This window comes from Cimex lectularius, unplaced genomic scaffold (assembly GCF_000648675.2).
Source record: "Cimex lectularius strain Harlan isolate CLEC.00 unplaced genomic scaffold, Clec_2.1 scaffold316, whole genome shotgun sequence".
Classification (NCBI taxonomy): Eukaryota; Metazoa; Arthropoda; class Insecta; order Hemiptera; family Cimicidae; genus Cimex; species Cimex lectularius.
In genome coordinates this window covers 285937-305414 of record NW_019392854.1, presented here as the reverse complement: position 1 = coordinate 305414, position 19478 = coordinate 285937, and the positions used below count along the sequence as shown (strand labels likewise).

General features: G+C 33.4%; 1 protein-coding gene across 3 annotated transcripts in view; it reads left to right on the top strand.

Moving 5' to 3' along the window:
• The window catches only part of LOC106662740 (MAGUK p55 subfamily member 5), a 297897-nt gene that overhangs the window by 52399 nt on the left and 226020 nt on the right, over nt 1-19478 (top strand). The window contains exon 1 of one of the 3 annotated variants that reach the window (XM_014386987.2): nt 5238-5413. The exons of the other annotated variants lie outside the window; for them this stretch is intronic. The gene's annotated coding sequence lies outside the window, so the exon portion shown is untranslated. Of the gene's footprint in view, nt 1-5237; nt 5414-19478 lie in introns of those variants that run through there. 3 annotated transcript variants of the gene reach the window in all.

Here is a 19478-nt window from a genome sequence, read left to right as displayed (position 1 = left end):
TCGAAGTGCAACTTTAGGCCGACAATTACTTTTAAGTGCTGGTACATAAAAAGTCATATTTTTAATTTCTCATGCTCTCCTTACTAATGAAACGATCGGTGAAACGATTTTATTATTGCCATATTTGAAGATACCTAGGATACTTACAAAAGCCATATTTTCAATTTCTTATCTTCTACTTTTTAACGATTGAAAGAATTTTATCCTGACTAAATTTAAGTTTCGTTGGTACATAAAATACGCCAATAATAAATTAAATTTCTTATCTTCTTATTATTATCGAGTGAAACTTTTTTATTCTGACCTAATTTGAAGGTACGTTGGTATTACTTTGGTATTTTAAACCAAAATGATTATTGAGTTTTAACTCTTAATTCAAAACAGGAAATACATCTTCATACTGATACAAAAATTTACAGATTTCTAAATGTGAGAGATTGGATGAATATACTTGTACACCAAGAAAACCTCTTTAAAAACAACTTTAAATCTAAAATTCCAATTAATGGTAATGCATTTTAGCTTTCTGGCACTGTTCTGTAGAAAATGAATAAAACGCATTTATTGTTCCGTTCTTTTAGTTTTAGAAAACAATCTAATATAAGTGAATGATGATTTTCTTTGAAAATGTATACAATTTGAGCTTAAATTCAGTCAATTTTTAACTAATATTGTATTAGTATTTATTCATATATACAAAATCTTTGAGCAGACAACATTAAAACAAGACAATTACATTAAAAATAGTTAGCACTACTTAATTTTTCCAATAGTTCTACATTTTCTTGACAGATAAACTAAGTCTAATGAATTAATAATTTTTGTGGATTATTTCTAGGAATAAAACAGGCCTCAACCTAATAAATCCTCACAACCAACCATCAACCTTGTAATGAAGAAAGTATTAATTAATTACTTTTTCTAAACAATTGATATACTCTTCAAAGATTATTGTAGCATTATTTAACATTTAGGGCTTAATTTAATTCCTAATTGTCATGTTAAGTCAATATTGGGTCAGTATTGAGTCAAGTTCAATTGACTTTTTTGACTGAGGAAGAACACTGGAATAACCAAAACGTCAATGTTGATTTGATCCTAAGTGGTGAATAATATGAGAAAAAAGAAATAAGTAAACAGATTACAGTGCAAACAACGTTTAAAGTTAGCAAGTTTTCTTTATTTAAAAAAAAAATCAATAAATCGAAGGACTTTTGAGCACAGTTCCTCTTATGGGAACTACTGCTTAATTGAGGTTGGTCAGAAACAAGATCCACCATCTGGAGAATTTCTATAATTTTTAATGAACCCATTTATCCAGCCTCTGATCTTTAGAGAGTGAACAATATAATCGAATCTTACTAGTTTAAAAAAAATGTTCAAGCAATTAACATTCAACCTTTAAGCAATATATGTGTTTAAGTAGAGTTTTTGATAGCTAATAGAACGATATTCTACAAACTAAAAAAAATATCACGACAAACGATTAAAAGTCTAGAATACATGAAACACCCCTTTTTAAAAAGATAGTTGCTACTCCAGCAAGTTGTTTAGCAACGACCGGATTTCGACGTTTTAGCTCATCATCAGATTGAAGGAGTTCGACAACCACGTCTCTCGACATGAACTGCAAAAGTGAACCCGCCGATACCACCGCTGTTCCAATGAGAAGCTGGTTTTTAATGCCGCTCAACTTTCAACGTGCGAAAAGTGGGAATTATAACACAAATAAATATTATAATAGTAAATACTGTAAGAAATTAATTATAAATTAGTGATTAAAGATAAAAGATAAAAAAATTAGTTAATAGATTATTAAATTATGATAAAATTAATAACAATTAAAATACTTAATTTAATTATTTGGACGTTTAATATTATTTATGTACATATTTAAAATGGGAGGTGGATTAAAATCTATTATATTATTAGTGCATTTATCTCCATGTTCAATTTTATATTTTTTAATTTCAAATTTCTCAACCCAGTCTATTTCTCTCCCTTTGTTGAACCTATGTAACACTGCTTTATTTAAATTTGAATTAAAATTATATTTTGCTTCTTTTAGACGGTCCTTAAATTCCGAAAATTTGTTCGATTTCGGCAAGTGTTCTTTAATTCTCGTTTTTATTTCTCTACTGCTTTGTCCGATATATTTAATGTCGCATAGGTTCACTTTTGCAATTCACGTCGAGAGACGTGGTTGTAGAACTCCTTTAACCTGATGATGAGCTAAAAGCTCGAAATCCGGAACGTTGCTAAACAACTTACTGTGAGTAGGAACTATCTTTTTAAAAAGGATTGAACACCGCACTCACTCCACCATTCATAATTTCTATATAAAACACGCCTTAAACTAAATTTATTCCATGCCAACTTGAGTTTTCTCTGGATAAACTTCTGTTGTTATAATGTAATCAAATTTTTCAGTGCTGAAGCATTACTTAACTTGTTTTTTAATGTGTAATTTATCTAGTTCTTTTGCGATGGACGAAATGATAACGTTTTTGTAACTCCTCAACTAACGGGGTGTTACGAATTTTGCGGCAAAGAAACCCGTTCATTAAAACACCATCCGCGGAACGGGACTGAAATATCAAGCAGCTTTTTTTAAATCTAAAGATTAAAAATATAGTAAATTGTAGAGAAATAAATTTAAACGTAACAACTGTTGAAGTCGAAGATTGTACACCACAATTTTTCTTGTATTCTTCTCCAGACAATCAAGACATAATCAATAAAATAAAACGAGCAAAAACAGCCCAAAACTGGTGATATATATAGATATAGTAAACAATATTTCGCACAGATTTCAAATTCAGTACACCGTAGTATTATACTGAAAAATATACAAGTGAATAATGTCTTTCAGTTTCAGTTTCGATATATAAGTTTAAAAAAGTCTAAAATAATTTTATGTTGTCTTCTTTGAAAGTAACAGGTCAGTCAACAGGTTGTTCCAACCAAATTTGCCTAAAATTTCTTACAAAGCTCCATTACTTAACATTTTCTGTCTGTTTTCCGCCAAGGAAAAAATGTTCTATTTTTTTACTGTAAAATGAAAGCTCAGTGGACTTTTAATGCTTTTTTTTGTAGTAATTAGTTTCTAAGTTAGTTCGGCACCAACTCAAAATTTGCATAATTGACGTTTCGTTGAATTTTCAACATCTGTTTTCCATGAAATTGTCCGATCAAAGGTACGTTGTAATTAGTAACTGCAGGTCAACTTTTTTTACGTTTAATTAAAGGTAAGAGCAGTTCAGAAAAAGTTGAAGGCTTAAAACAGCTTGATTTTTCAAATTCTTGAAAGAGACGTTAGGTCTCGAATCTGACCTATATCTTATACAACAGTAAGAAAGTTTCCACTCCACTTTTGAAACACAGTACACACAGAATGATGTGTGAAAAAAATCTAATTTGCCTCGTTTTTTCTTCATGTAATAATTTACTTAGTGAATATAGGAAAATATTCATATTTTGGATATTTTGTCATAAAAACTGAAAAACAACTATATTATGCCAATTAGTTGACTAGGTAAATTCAGGGCGAATAGGGTTTTTCAGACACCAATTTCTTTAGATTTTATATTTAAAGAATAAGGTTTTCAGGTTTGATGTTACATTTTATGTTTATTTGACATGTTGAAAGGAACACATCCCCAGCATTCAAGAAGTCCTATGTCTTACTGAAAGAAATTATTCTGTCATTGAGCCTGTTGTGTATAAACAAACGGGGAATAAAAAAATATCATTAAATTATTTATCTGGTTTTGACATCTTCCAATTATTACCATCTAATTTGGTGAAAATTGGTAAAATGTGTGGAAAGTTTTTCAAGACCCCGCTTGCAAGAACAAAAACCTCAACTTTTTATTAGTTTTCGTGGTCCCCTTGACCAAATAAATTCTTTTCAATTAATTAAGGTTTTTAGTTAAGTTAAAAAAGTCAGCGTCACGAGCGGGATTCGAACCCACGACCTTCGGCTAGATACGCCGCTGCTCTACCACTTGAGCTATCGTGATTTCGATCCACTCGGACACTTCCTATCTCAACCCCACCTTTTGAATTTTCCCTCCTTTTTGCCATTTTTCAATTTCAAAATTCACGCTGACTTTTTTTATCTTAACTAAAAACCTTAAATAATTGACAAAACCTCAAATTGGAATGAGCAGCACCCCCTTCAGAAAAGAGAGGCATATGTGAAAGAAATATATAGTAGTACATAAAAACTATAATATCTTATCTTGCTAATATTGTTATTCTATTCTATAAGTTGATTGGTATTAAAATTTATAAAATATATCTATAAATATAAAAAATATTTATTTATCTACACTGTTTTTAGTTGTCTCCGTGTGAGGAATAGAATGGGTCATGATAAAAAAAGAAATATATTTTATAAAAATCCAGTGTTTTTCTTTCACAATTTGCCAATTTTTGAACATACAAATTGACAATTTGTAGGTCAAAGTATTTGCCTCTATTGTACTATTGTGTGAGTTCTTGTCAAATAACGAACACACCTTGGAAGATGGCGAAATATCGAAACGCGAAGTCTTGACTTTAGCCAAAATAAAATTTCGGTTTTATTATGTTATTCACAACCGTCGATTTCCTCAAAACGATTGTTTATATTAATCCAATATTTGTTAAAAAGCACGCAACTTTGTAGACAAAATTAACATGTTGACCCGGTGTTATCTTCCTGTCCAAATGATTTTGACTGTATCACGTTATTCGATATGTTCCACGTTGTCAAAACTGCTGTTTATGTTATATTCCAATACACCATTTGTCACACAAGTACGCATGTTTACACATTTTCACTTTGGAGTCTCCGGTTTCGTATCACTCGAACAAGTTTCTGCTATTTGCCTTATGAAATTGCCCGATATCCAAAAACTATTTTTTTTTTTTAAATAAAATTTCCGAGGCAGAAGGTGCATTTTGGCGGAGTCCATGTAGTTCGACTTGACATGCAAAGACGCATCCCTTCGCCTGTTGTCTATCGGAGAATGGGAAAAATCCTGTAACCATTTGGGAACCCAATATCCAAGAAGTCCCGGTTCATCCCGGAAAGATTGTAGCCTCAGGTTTATCCGTTGTGAAGGGGGGAGGAGGAAATAGGGTCAGACGAGTTGGTAAACCAGTAGTACACTCCTCCTCTACCCAACTCGCGTACTTTCGGCTCTTTCCGCCGAGAACTCGTGGACTCAGGTGGTGACGGTGTTACCTCAATAATACTATAGTACCGTCTACGTTAGACGGAACAGTATAAATTTTTTTTTCGCGGCCGTGTGTTCGCGACATTTCATATCGTTGGATGTGCCTTGTGGTGTGCTAGTGTTTTCACACGTTGTTTTGAGGATTTTGAACATTCTTCTTTATTCTCCTACGGGAATCCAGCAATAAGGTATCCATTATGTACCAACATATGTACTAAATTTATAATTTTTTGTGTGAGCAAAGTGTGTCTTGATAAATATTGAATCAGGGTTTTATTTGCATTGCTTTTGTTTAAATTTGAGACTTGTTTTTTTATTATTAATAATAAAAGTATATAAAGAACGATGATGTTGGGACGTCGGGCGGAAAATAGGAGCGGAGTGTTTCCTGCAATCCTTGTTGTTAGCGGAATTCTACAATTGGAGGCAGGAGGATCGGAAGTGAGGGAGAGTGAGAGAGACAAAACGAGAGGGAGAAAGAGAATTTAATGGAAAACGGAAACAGTAGGGCCGATGCCTCACGAATCTATTTTTCAGAAAGAACACCACGATTGAACAGTACGAAAAGAAGAATTATGATTTTCTCTAATTTTCAACATGCTAATTTTCATATTTTATTTTTACTACTCGTCCCCGAAAACATAATTCGAACCTGAACGAACTTGTCGAATGGAACAGTATTTAATTTCCGTTAAGATTTTGTGGCGTGAGCTTGTTTTTGTAATGGTTTTTCCTCCATGGAAAACGGTTTTTATAATAAAAAGTCGGATCTGGAAGGCGGAGATTTGAACGAAGGGTTCGGCCGCGGTGAACCTCGTGGTTTGTAAGAAAAGCTAAGCGGCCCACGCCCCCTTCTCGAGGACACGTTGTGGGCGAATTAACTTCTTCTTTACCACCTACAAAACCCTTCTTTTGACCGGAACAAAGGTTAAAAATCAAATTACGCCTATAAGAACTATCGGATTTTATGAAATTCAAAATTCTGGACAAGCACTTCAGAAAATTCCAACTTTGAACACTGCGTATTGCAAGCGAAAAATTCAATGGATAAACGTGAAGTAAAAAATAGTAAATAATACAAGCAATAATAAATAAACATGTACTAGCATCAATTAAGACAATAAGCAACAATTAAGCATGATTTACACACTTTCTACTCCATAAAGTCTTGACATTATTACTACCCTAGAATTTTATAATATTGCACAATAAACCGTGCAATTTAAGCAGGCTATTCGACTGATATTTAATAGGAAGTTACATAAAAATACACAGGACTGAGCTCAGATAACCAAAACGTTTTACGAAATAAACGGGTCAATTAAACTGTTAAACTTCATGTTTCCAATCAAGATTAGGGTATTATTTTAAACGTTATCATTATATTAATTAATTAAACTTATTATCTAAGGCCTTGGTTGAGATGAAAAAGCTAGTGTCACGAGAGAGAGTCGAACCCACGACTTTCGGCTCTATACGAAGCGCCGCTGCCCTAACCCCTTTCGCTCGTGACATTAGCTTTTTCAGCTCAACCAAGACCATAGATAAAAAGTATAATTAATTAAAATAATTAATACGGTCAATTATGAATACTACATATATATATGGGTTATCATTATTGTTTAACATTGTCATCAGTGAGAATAAATCGAGTGTCAAACAAAGAATATTAATTTGAATTTAAATTAGTTATTAAGGCCAACGAATAATCAGAAATGTACGTTAAAATAATCATAATTGATTGCTATCGGTAAGATATTATTTATTTGTTGTCAATTTATTCAAGCCTGAGATTAGGCTCAAAACAAGAATGTAGCTTTTTTTTAATTCCCTACTTAATTGTTTTCAAAATGCTGTTATTAAAACTGTTACTGACCGAAATTGGCAAACCAAGGATTTTTTTTAACGCTTACTTCTTAAGGAACCCTATTATTAGGTTAAGGCGATTGCCGTTCACAATTTGTAAGATTTGCCAAAAAATCTGCATTAGAATGTAATTTTCGTGTTATATATGAGATTGTAAAATTTAATAACAGTTTAAACAATTCGACGTCGATAAATCCATATTAGTTCAGCATGCCGAAGACAAACAATAAGCAACTTCCTTGCATCAAATTATTCAAAGACGATTACGTAGTTTGATTTTTTTCTTGTAACCTTAAGTTTTACCGAATGAAATTAGGTTTAAAAATTTGAAACTAGACTAAAACATATTAAATACGTATTTTTTATTTGCTAGATAGCGTCATTGGTTCAAAAGAAATTGAGCCGGGACATCAAAACAGGTCGCCCTATATACATAAACTAAATTTGGCGGTACTCGATATTTAATTGAAGTCCCGCCCTCATTCGCGCTAATAAATACATTCACACATAAACAGTTCAGTGCAATAGCATAAACAGTTGAAAACAAATATTCAGAAAAATACAGGGGATTTGGTATTAAGCAGGTGCCTTGTTAAAAAATATAAAAATAAAATTCAAAGCCATAGGTTTTCATAGTTCTAATAGGCTTAACTAGGAAAATTGCATTTGTGCTCATAACAGACGGTGTTTTATGGTTTTTGTTTAGTTTCGTATAGCCTATATTTTTGGAAGGTAAAATTTTTTTTTGCAAAGAAGTGCTTTTACTTTCTATTCTTTATTTTTACAGTCGTGTTGAGTTGTCAAGGATTGGGATTCTTTCTAAGGAACGCCAAGGCTATATAGACTTCATCAACTTTTTAATATTCAGTCAACTGAATTGTTCATTCAAACTGGTAGTCGAGGCCAAATTTACATTCTATTCGTGTTTCGTTTTTGCAACGGATTGTAAATTTTAAAACCTTACCTAGGATGCCAAGTGGGATGAAAGTACTTTCCAATTGATTTGAAATTGAACTGGACCTGAGGTACCGTGCAAAATTTTTCTCCAAAAAAGGTACAAAACTCGATCTAAAAGAATTTAAAAAAATCGAAATCTATCTGTAACACTGTTCTTTACAGATAATAAGAGTCTTTCTGTATGTAAATGGCGGAGTTAATTTTGCCGCCGTGGGTAAAACAAAAGCACTACGTGATTATTATAAATAAATTATCGCACTTTAAAGACAATACGCTCATTATTTAAAAATTAAAACGTTTCGGTCGTTTGGAACTGTCGACAGTTTTGATATATTTTTTTCAACTTCTACACCAATTTATCATATACACCAAACCTACTAAAAACAAGGTGAAATATATTTTTAGTATTGTAATTTTTTTCATCACTTTATCACCAGGTCAAGAGGATTGATAAGAAATTAATATTTACTTAATGATTATAAAAAGTTATTATTTCCTTTTTTTAAGGGTGGAAACATTCTGGCCAAATGATTAAAATTGTTATTACCTCGGGCTCGGTGGTCAATATTTGTTGTTGATTACAAATTTGTCGACACAATGACTTTACATCAGTTAACGACTTGTGCCTGATTCTTCTTCTTTTTTTAAATTAAAAGATCTGATAAACAGACAAATCTGATAAACGATTTCAAGAAAATAAAAGTATATTTAAGTTTTATTGTTAATATAGGAATTATAAAAACAAAATTTCATTTCAGGTTTAGAAACATAATTTTCACATTTTAAATGAGAATCCATTTTACACTTTTTTTTTTCAAATTTAAATTCGATCAATACTGAACAGACATTTACAGTCTTTTTAATGGCAATATTGATGAAAGAAAGTTTTTACCTTTAAGACGTTTTGAAATTTTGGTTCGATTGTTTAAAGAATTACACTTAAAAAAATGAAAGTATAATCTTAAAAATAAAATTTAATCTGCGTTCTTTATCGGCTGGCAACCCTCGATTGATATGGCATCTGGCATGTCAAAAAATGTACTAACAAAAATTATGTTGGCAAAGAAGGCAATGGGAGCTACCGAGCTGCCAAACGAGCAGCAAAGATGCAGTCATAAATTATTTTTATTAGTTAGTTAAAAATTATGTGCTAAATTAAGTTAGAACCTCTGGACAATCATACCGACAAATTACTCGTAGTCCGTAGTCGTTGGAGAGAATGATCAAAAAAGAAAGAGTGATTGCGAATAGGCCACACCAAGTTGACACATGGGCTTCTCTCTTCTCATAAACAAAGGGTCACGGAGATGTCCCTTGTGCGGCGCACAAGAAACTTTGAGACATATTCTATTAGAGTGTGAACAATTAGTGTCGTACAGGACATGGTGTGACCTATTCAAGTTCCAAAGAATTTCTGAAACCAGAAATGAGAGCAACGAGCCAGAAACTAATTGGATACTTGAAGCGTCTGGTTGCATTTGGATTCTCTTTATTGAATGAATGTATTTATTAGCTTGGGTGTTTTGTGTATGCGTAGGTAGGTTTGCGACCAAATATTTAGAGAGTAATTGGGAGCGAGACAGCTGCATAATATCAAATACCCCGGTGACTGGCTAATTTTTTTTAAACTGTTTATACTGAGTAAAAAGTCATGTTTTGTGTGAATGTATTTATTAGCGCGAATGAGGGCAGGACCTCAATTGAATATCGAGTTGCCTGAGTACAGCCAAATTTAGTTTAGATATACCTTTTTAGATGGCCTCGATGAATTACTCTTGAACCAATGACGCTATCAAAAAAACAAAAAATACGTCTTTAATATTTTTTAGACTAGTTTCAAATTTTTATCTTTTTTAGAGAAAAATTTTACAGGGTACCTCAGGTCCAGTTCATCTTAAACATTTCAAATACGACACTTTACATCCTGAGCGATATGCCTGAAAATTCTAAGTCCGGCGTACATCTCTAAGATTTTTTTTCTTGAAAAACCTAAAATCCTTCCAAAGAGGAAGATTTTCGCGTGCATACTGTAAAATATTCAGTACCTCGACGAAATTACGCTACCGGCTTATTTCTGCCATAACTTTGTCGTTTCCAAAGTATAATTTCACTAATAAAGTTTCTCTTTTTGTCAAATTTCAATTTTGAAAAATAATCTTTTTGGAAGGCGAAAAAGGATTTCCAAACTGAAATAAATAATAGTAATTATAATTTGTAAAAGGTTAACTTTCAAAATGTATAAATTGTGCTCACGAACCACAATTCCTCAGAAAGGGCTAATGTGATATTTTATAATTGTACATTAAAATTGGGTTGGTTTTTAAAAGCCAGATTGAGGTGTAGGTTTTTTGCGACATTTTGTCATATATGGTGCCATTATCACGCTGAAATATTTATTTTCCAAAAATGAAAATAAATATTACAACACGATTACGACACACAATAGAAGCAGAAACGTCGCATAAAAATAAACCCACACTTTCCATATTTGGCTCTGAAAACCTACACAGTCATGATTATCTGTAATGGAAAACTAGAAGAAAAAGAATAAAGAAAAAATCTAAATGTTAGTTTTAAAAACAAAATGTCAGAACAGAACAGAACAGAAATTGGAGTTAAGCCACATTTGACCACCGGTGAAGTTACATTATACGATTACATCATATTATCTCCCCAGGTCAGACTACTGCGAATTATAGGAGGGCAAAGAACGTCCCTATCGTCCTAAGTATAGTCACCTACTAGGCAGCAGATTATGGCAGAACTAGTCGCTTAAAAAGTTTAATAGTTGGTCTCTGACGTATTTCAGAATAAGTTTGTCGAATTGTGCAGTTCCGATATGCGTGTATGTCAAGCCTCAGAAACTTGCAGCCTGCATTTGTGTATCCAAGAAGAGCCCGCATACAGAAGCATCAGTCTGGCCACCATCTCGTACAGCAGAATTTTATTCGTCGGTGACAACACGGACTGGCCTAGAGCAGAAGAAAAGTACGCCGCTTTGCCCTTGTTCAGTTTATCATTAACACGAGGAGTAAACGTGAGTTTACGGTCCATTACCACCGAAAGATATTTGCCGACTCGAACTACGACACAGTCACGCCTTCAATTTGGATTTTCTTGTACAGCAACGGTGAACAAAAAAATTTCAAAATTACTCTAAGTTGCCGAGAAAATGTCTTGAGTCACGTTCAGGTTAACAACGGATAAATAATGACACATCAGTAATGGCCTACAGATTATTTTTAAAAAAATCTGCATTTCGCTTTTGTACCTCATAATAATTTCCTTAATTTCTTAATCAAGAGACTATATTATTATGTTGAAATCGTTATGAAACATCTTAATTTAACGCGATTCATAATATAAACCTGTTATAAACGTACATTAACGAAATGGACCAATAGATTGACATCAGCTTCTGCCGGCGATTACGCTTTGCCATCAGACCGGTCTACCCATTTTTATCGTGGCATACGAGGAAGAATCGTGTTTTACTTGACAGCCATGAATTGTTCACCCCTATCATCATCGGATCCACGACCGTCTTTATCCACCATATTACCGAAGTCTTTCATGGCGAAAGGCCGGGTGGAAACGTGCAGAAAAAGAAAAGAGCTAAGGAGATGTCATTTTAGTCTCGCCCATTGGACACAGACAAAGATCAATGGAAGTATGGTAGACATGACTGCAGAACTTTTCGCTCGTAGTTGGAAATAAAAAATATCAAATCCTCTCTGCCTGGAAAATGCCTGAAAATAAAGAGTCACTATAATATTTGCAATAATTCTAAACCTTTCAGAAGAGTTTAGGTTTTTAAAGCTCGAATTCATGAGATTTTAATTTCGCAAAGTTTGGTTAAATAAAAACAACTTTTTTAAAAATAATTTAATCCACAAGAGTCCACTGGGAGAATCGTGAGCGAATGGACGGCTAAAATTTGCTCCTAAAAAGTTATTTTTTACTGGTAAAAAGACGGAATTTCTAGAAATGATAAAGGTGGGAAGAGTACGTTGTTTGAACTTTTTTCAAAAGTTGGATCTTATGAATCTTGGATCTTGTGAAAAAGAAGCTCAACAAATTCAAGATATTGGTTTGTAAGACGAGAAAGGATTTAGCATAGTTATACTGAATTACAATTAATTAAGGTTTTTAGTTGAGATGGAAAAAAGTTAAAGGCACGAGCGGGATTCGAACCCACGATCTTCGGCTAGATACGCCGCTGCTCTACCACTTGAGCTATCGTGACCTCGATCCACTCAGACATCAACTTCCTATCTCAACCCCACCTTATGAGTTTTCCGTCCTTTTTGCCATTTTCAAATCCCGCTCGCGCCATTAACTTTTTTCATCTCAACTAAAAACCTTAATTAATTGTAATGATTTAATTGGTCTAGTGGACCACGAAATTAGTGAATTTAAAGAAATAATATGAAGTACACTTCACTAAAGCTCTCCGTGGCCATTTCAATTGTCGTCGAGAATCCAAACCGATTACACGACATTTGAAAATGGCAAAAAGGAGGGAAAACTAAGGTGTTTAAAAACATTTGAAAACTAAGGTGGGGTTGAGATAGGCAGTTGATGTCTGAGTGGATCGAGGTCACGATAGCTCAAGTGGTAGAGCAGCGGCGTATCTAGCCGAAGATCGTGGGTTCGAATCCCGCTCGTGCCATTAACTTTTTTTATCTCAACTAAAAACCTTAATTAATTGGAATGATTTAATTGGTCAAGCGGACCACGAAATTAGTGAAGTTATACTGAATAATTTAACATGGAAAACAAGAGAACATAATTGGTATAAAACACCATCTACCAATGAAGTGCCGAACGCCTCTAGACAGTGAGCATAAGCAGGCCACATTGATACGAGAGCGTCAAGCTATACAATTTATTATTGTTCTTGTTTTTAAGTTAACAATAAATTATGATTAAATGCAGGATAAAACTTCCTTAAAGCGTACTCTCAAATATGAAACATATAGCTTCAAATCCGTAGCTTCAAAATATCGATGTTTATGAAGACAAAGTAACGAGCATAGTTTCACTAAATAATTTCACACACGCGCAACATTTCTGCAAAAATAATCGCTCCTCTGGGGGAGGAAACGCGTATTCCCGGAACGGCTGTGTCCCATTGAACTGTGAAAGTAGAAAACGGGATGACCTCGGATGGAGGCATTAGTTCATGCCGGCTAGCCCTAATTTAAGGCGTACCCTGTAATTGTAGCGGTTAAAGCCACCCCAGACCCCCGAAACCGTCACCCCTTCGAGACCACTAGAAGGCTGACAAATTGTCTCCTTAAACACTTTAGCCCCTCACGAACAAATCAGTATAACCGTGTTTCTAATCATTACGCCTAAATCAAATTTTGCCCGACAATATATAATATCCTTTATTTCAAAGGACGTCCCTAAAACATCAAAATCCTGGTCTTTGAGGAAGCCAGAAGGTAATTGCTCATAAAGCCAAATACTATGAATTACTATAAAATAAAAAATATATGCATGTACAGAAAATATTAACTTTATCTCCATTTATTAGTAGTTAACAAAAAACTTTAATCAAATAAATACCATAAAATTAACAACAACGCGTTTCCAGGATGAATTATTACTGGTTATTGACCCAGAATGTATTACTTTTTTTTGCTTTTTATTAGTGTTTAGTATCGTAATAAAATATGTAGATACAAGTAGCTACATATGTTTTTCAAGCTGCATCAATATATTTTTAAGGTTATCCAAACAAAACATGAAAATAAAACCTCAAGTTCTTGTAAAACTTTCCAGATATAATTGATAGTGGCTAGATTTATGTAAAATGCCCAAAAATGAGTAGGGATATTTGTCATTTATTCATATTCTATTAATTTTAATTAAATCCACCGATGGATAAAACAAAATAGAAACCAAAAGCAAACAAATATTAATCCTCATTTTTAATAACTGATTTACTTAAGAATAGTAAACATGAAGATCACTCATTTTGTTAACACCTTTTCTACTCTTTTCTCCTTTTTAATACAGATGAATTCTCTTTAACCATGGAAAGACAATATCTTGAACTAGAAGTTTGCAATATTATTGGGGGAATGAGTCATCGAGGTCCCCGGCAAGTGCCGCAGAGGCAGTCGACATTTCTCAGAGCGTGGTCACCCGCACTAGCCCGATTCCAAGGGAGTGGAAGTGCCGATAGGAGGCCTGGTAGTGGATCTCAGCGCATTGCGACGCTAAGATGTTACCCGACGCAAATCCAAAGTCTATAAGATTGTATATGTACCCCCTTGCACATCTGCTTGATGCTATGCAACTGGAGGACAGTAATATTGTCATTGCTGCAAGAACCCTTTCCATAGTGCCCGCCCGATTCAAAATGAAGTACAGGATGTTTTGGCAAGTCCTTTATCAACACAAACGATTTATAATCGTTTGTGAGAAGTTGGCCTCACATCCTATGCCCCTTTGAGACGACCTGCATCCGCAGCCCGCCACCAGCAATTCAAGAGATTATGGTGCAACGAGTGCCTAGAAGAGGACGCCAATTGGATTTCTGTTAAGTTTACTGATGAGTCGCGTTTCTGTCTGTGGTAGCAGGCGCCGAAGAGACTACCGAGAACAGGGGATGCGTACAATGCCCCGGTTCGTGCTCCCTTCTGAGCAGTTTGGAGGAGGCGGTATGATGGTCTGGGCTAGGACTTACACTGGAGGCGACTTCACCGCAGTCCGTTTTGTCCAAGAAATTATCGAGGAATACATCTCTCAAAGGGTTATTCGATTTCTGGATGTCAGTGTGCCTCATAGAGGCAGAATTGTTAATCGATGTTTAGAACACTGTAAATTTCCCATCTGCCTCATCGCCCATTGTCTCCAGACCTCAATCCAATTAAGCACATGTGGGATGCGTTGCAGAAAAAGCTTTTCGATCACCATCCGCAGCCAGTTAACCTGCAACAACTGGGTTGCAATGCAACATCTATGGAGTGAAATTCCTTATGAAATTAGTAACAAGAGTTTTTTTTTAACAGTATGCTTAATAGGTGAACAGAGGTTTTAACTAACAGAGTATATTATTCACGAAAAAATTATCATGCCCGATGAACAAAATTATGGAATTAAAACCTTTTATTTCGTTATTTTTCAACATCTCTTTTTTAAATTTTCCTTCAGTAGAAAACATAATAATTTCTAATAAATTTTAACGCAATTTATAATAACAATAAAATAAAAATGCTAGGGAAAGTAAATACTTCAAAATTGGCAATATCCCTATTTATTTTTTAGCAGTTTATGTTTACAGGCCCCCTAAAATCCAAATGTAGGTAATGCATTATCTTTAGTTGTTAAAGCAAATGGGATACAAATAGAAATAGCTATTTTTCAAAGGTTCAATCAATGCTCCAAAATCTAACTGAAACAAAAATAGATTTGTTTTCAAAATATTAAAACTTCTATTTATTTTATCCCTTGTCTAGAAAATTTTTAAATTTAAACTTCAGGCTGTAGTTGAAATCCTTATGTTGACAGTAATGATATATATTTTTATGTTTTCAAGAAAATATCAGTTCTGTATTCATAACTTATTTAAAATCAGACTGTAATAAAAAACACGATTTTTTAAAATATACAAGAGCATTTACTCTTGGTTTTACCACTTCTTTGGGCAGACTTTTAAGTTTATCAAACCTCAGGATCTGGAATCTAAGGGATGCCAGTAACAGTACAAATTTCAACGTATTGAAGAAAATATCGATTCTATACTAACAACTTATTTAAAACCAGGCTGAAATAAAAACGCAGGATTTGTTAATTATACAGGAGCGTTTACTATTTGTTTTATTATTTTTATGGGCAGACATTTAAAGTTTATCGATCATTTGCGCGCATCTGAAATCTTGAGATATCAATATGGTTTTTTCTGTAAGCAAGAAAATATCAATTATATATTCATGACTTTTCAAAATTAATAAACATCAATAAATACTAGAAAAACTTGACTTTTCCAGGTAGGTTGTAGTTTGTTGGTAGTTACAAAATTTATTATGCACACAAATTATTGTGCAATTTGTTTAGAGTAATTTAAATTGAATAAAGGATACATATTACATTAATATGTGTCAGCTGGTGGTCATCAATCGTTATTTTCTTGATCATGTTAATGATTTTTATCATTTAACCACGGGACGAGCCGTGATATGATCTAGCCCGCCTAAAAATTGATCCTCAATATTCTTTCAATCCGGAAAAGGTAGAAGTTGAGTTAGGCTTAAAAAGAAAGTAGGGATTGTTTATAGATTGGCCAATCAACCATTTGAAATGGCTTTGTTTTCGCTTGCGACATCAATACACTTTTGCAATCCATCCAAAGTTTGAAGAAAAAGTTACAAACCGCACACGGGATTAAATTTGATCTTTAAACATTATTTAGATAAGACTTTTCAAATCAGAAACAAAACCGAAATAAACTGGACGAAATGAGACTGGGATTTGACAATATTTCCACTCTATCCAATTATTTCAATCTTAACTTAAGAGAGTGGAAATGGAGCCACGTGAGGACTAATAAGTCTTCAGGGATTTAAAAGGGCGAGGAAGCCTCAAAGATCACCGTCATATCCGGTCAACCTAATTGAACTTATAAGTTCAATTTTATTTCCCATAAAGAAAAATCATTCTAGAATTTTTTCTTGATAGATTATTAACGTGTTTGTACTATATTTTAAACATAAAGTTCCTCGAGAGAAAGGCTTTTTAAATGAGTTTGCTAAATCACAGAAGGAAAAAAAGTCCAATCGATTATCTGCGTAGAAAAACTTCATAATCCGGGTATTAAATTGTGATTTCTTCAAATCCATTTCTCAAGGGAGACGTGCGAATTATGAAACGGCTGTTTATTCAACAGGGCAATTTTAAGAGGACATCGTTTCCGAACGAAAGTGGCTTCGAGGATAGGAATGTTTGACTATTTGGATTGTAACGGATGCTGAGGACCGTTATCCATCTGCGGTGACCCGACGGTCGACTTCCCCCTTCTAAATCTCCTCCTCGCCTCCTTATCACAAGATCCACTCACATGCATGACCTAGATATGTTAGGAAATGCAATCAATCGAATAAGATTATTGTAATTATCCCTTTCGCTTAGATTCGATGCGTGCACTGAAAAAATGTAATAATTAATAAAACCAAGATCACCTGGCCCAATTCCCAAGCAAATTTTATCATCATTGTACTCTGATTCATATTAACACGGGCTTTGTGGAAAATAAAATTCGATAAGAATATAACTTTAGCTAGATATTTGTTACAATACAACCAACAGTGAAACCAGTGTCACACGAATCATAAAATTTCTAGACATTTCCTTTAATTTATCCAACAAAAAGTGTCATAATTTGATTTTGGAAATCCAGTTCGGTTCTTTGCGAATTGTTACCTATTGAGTATTATCGCATTTTGTCAATTTTCGATAAGAGTTTTGACCGGAACAATTTATTTTCTCATCTTCTGCTGATAAGTGCCATATCAAACATTTGTGAAAAATATTGGGACTATGACGTCTTTTTTATATATTTTTTAAAATTTAATTACATGCCTGTTTGCCATAAAGTCATTCCAACAATCAACTGCATTTATTACCGCTCTGTATTTTGGCCTGAAACATTTTCATTTTTTCATTTTGAGAACTATTTCGATAATGTGATAGCTTTTTATTTTTTAAATAATAATTTAATGTCAAGTTATACATTATATTGTATTACGGTGTGTCATAAAGCCATAAAATCAGTCAATTTGTTGTTTCGTGTATTCAAGTTGTGTATTTTTGCCAAATCTTGCTCTTCTCTAAAATAACCGATGATTTGGGATGCAATCAAATAGTCCTTTTATTGTAAGAGAAATAGGGACTATTCATTTCGCCAATTTTCAGCAATTACACAATTCCAGTAATAAATAAAATATTGGATTAGTTAGTTAGTTAGTTACACATCATTAATTTTTGTAAAAATTATTTTTTCTATTAAAGCCCCTTACTTATTTTCGTATGTTTAATAATATTTGATTAAGTTACAGAACCATAAAAATCATCGCTATTAATTCATTTGGCTTTGCCATTGTGCGTTCTGACTATATCTTATATAATTATTAATTAGGTGATCACTTTTATGATTGATTCATTTTATATATTGCTAGTTGTATGACTGCAAAAAAGTTATTATTTAGTACGTTCTCGATATGTTTTTGTCTGAAAACACTTCATGCCATCTTCAGCGACTAACATAAAACATATTTATGAAAAGGTTTTTCCCAACAGTGATAATTCTTTTATAACGTTAATAGTTTATTTATTTAACATTTTGATTACTACATTACTTGAGAATTGGTGAATCTTTATTTAGGTTATACATGATATACTTGTGGGTTTTGACTAGAAAGACTCCATTTTACTACGGTCAGCGTAAATAAAATAAATTCACTAATTTTGTGGTCCGCTTGACCAATTAATACATTACAATTAATTACGGTTTTTAGTTGAGATAAAAAAGTCAATAGCACGAGCGGATTCGAACCCACGATCTTGCTCTACCACTTGAGCTATCGTGACCTGGATCCACTCGGACACCAACTTCCCATCTCAACCGCACCTTTTGAATTTTCCCTCTTTTTTGCCATTTTTCAAATGTCGTGTAATCGGGTGCCATTGACTTTTTTATCTCAACTAAAAACCTTAATTAATTGTAATATAATAATATCATAAAATCAGTAAATTATTTGGTTGTTAAGTTCCAGATGTGTTTTTTTATAACCGACAAAATATTTGTAAATTCTATTACGTTTATGGTTTATTTATCTTGTGAGTCCTTCTTGCAAATGGCCATAAAATAATCAGCCAATCCATTGTTTCTGCCTGTATTTCTATGAATATTTTGGCTCGAAACATTTCATTTTTCTTCTTCTGCGGATCATTGACAAATACAACATTTGTTTACCCTATTGTGTTAACTCCAAGAGTAATATTTCCCCTTGTCTTTTTAATAAATATTTGTCAGGATGGCCTTGAAATCAATCAATTAATTGATTCAAAGTATTGTTCAATCTATTGAGGACCTTGGTTTTTTAATCAATATTTTTCTTTCTGTTATTTTCTGGAATATACTGTACGATAAAAGGGATTTCAGTGGCCAAGTGGTTAGGCTTCCGACTCTTATTTGCCACGATATGGGTTCTGGGTTCGAATCGCGGTGTACCCCATGGATTTTTCATTGAGAATAATATGAAGAAGTATTGTTAGATGAATCGAACCGCCGTCGGTGACACCGAAGACACCCAACGGATTGTTGGACGTTAAGCCCTCCTATACGACAAGAATTCAGTTTTTTCTTTATTTAATCGATTCACAGTATTATTCAATGTATGGAGCTCATTTTTTTATCCT